We start from the raw sequence: 616 nt of genomic DNA, 5'->3' as shown, positions 1-616 counted from the left end.
GAATGTAATTTCATCTTTTCAGCAACGAAAGAAAAACGGAATACTGAGGGAAAAGGGAAAACGGGCAAACACGATGACGTCGGCGCTTTTGCAACATTCCAAGTTCTCATAATTTAAGAAAATAAATTTCCTCTTACGTCACAAAAGAAGACTAAGAATGATGATAAATAGAGATGTAGAGATAATCGATTTAAAGGTCTATAAGGCAGAGAAGAGATAAATAAAAGTAAGGAGAAAGAGGTAGAGGATGAATTAAAATACCGAGAGAGGGAGCAAGAGTTTAAATGAAAATTATGAGAGAGAACAGATAAATGAAAATAGGGAGAGAGAGCAAGGATAAATGCAAATAGAATAAAACAAGATAAATAATAACAAGAGAGACCAAGGATAAACGAAAATAATAATAGAGAACAAGCATAAATCAAGATAATGCCAGAAAGAGTAAGGATGAATAAAAAAAAACAACAAAGATAAACTAAAATAAATACAAAAAATGAATAGAGAAATAAAAGGGAAGAGATAAGCACAGCACACAAGAAAGAGAGGAAAGAAAATATGAAAAGAAGAAAATACTAAAAAGCAGAAATGAAAATAAAAGATACAGGGAGGATTAGAG

The 616-nt window shown here is 31.2% G+C and overlaps 1 long non-coding RNA gene across 1 annotated transcript in view; it reads left to right on the top strand.

Moving 5' to 3' along the window:
- The window catches only part of LOC119585199, a 786-nt gene extending 491 nt beyond the window's left edge, over positions 1–295 (top strand). The window contains exon 2 of the long non-coding RNA XR_005229884.1: positions 23–295. This is a non-coding gene — a long non-coding RNA (uncharacterized LOC119585199). The remainder of the gene's footprint in view (positions 1–22) is intronic.
- The last annotated feature ends 321 nt before the right edge of the window (positions 296–616 follow it).

Source organism: Penaeus monodon, chromosome 19 (assembly GCF_015228065.2).
Source record: "Penaeus monodon isolate SGIC_2016 chromosome 19, NSTDA_Pmon_1, whole genome shotgun sequence".
In the NCBI taxonomy this organism is placed as follows: domain Eukaryota; kingdom Metazoa; phylum Arthropoda; class Malacostraca; order Decapoda; family Penaeidae; genus Penaeus; species Penaeus monodon.
The sequence above is the reverse complement of the archived record's forward strand: the minus strand, read 5'-3'. Positions and strand labels throughout refer to the sequence as shown.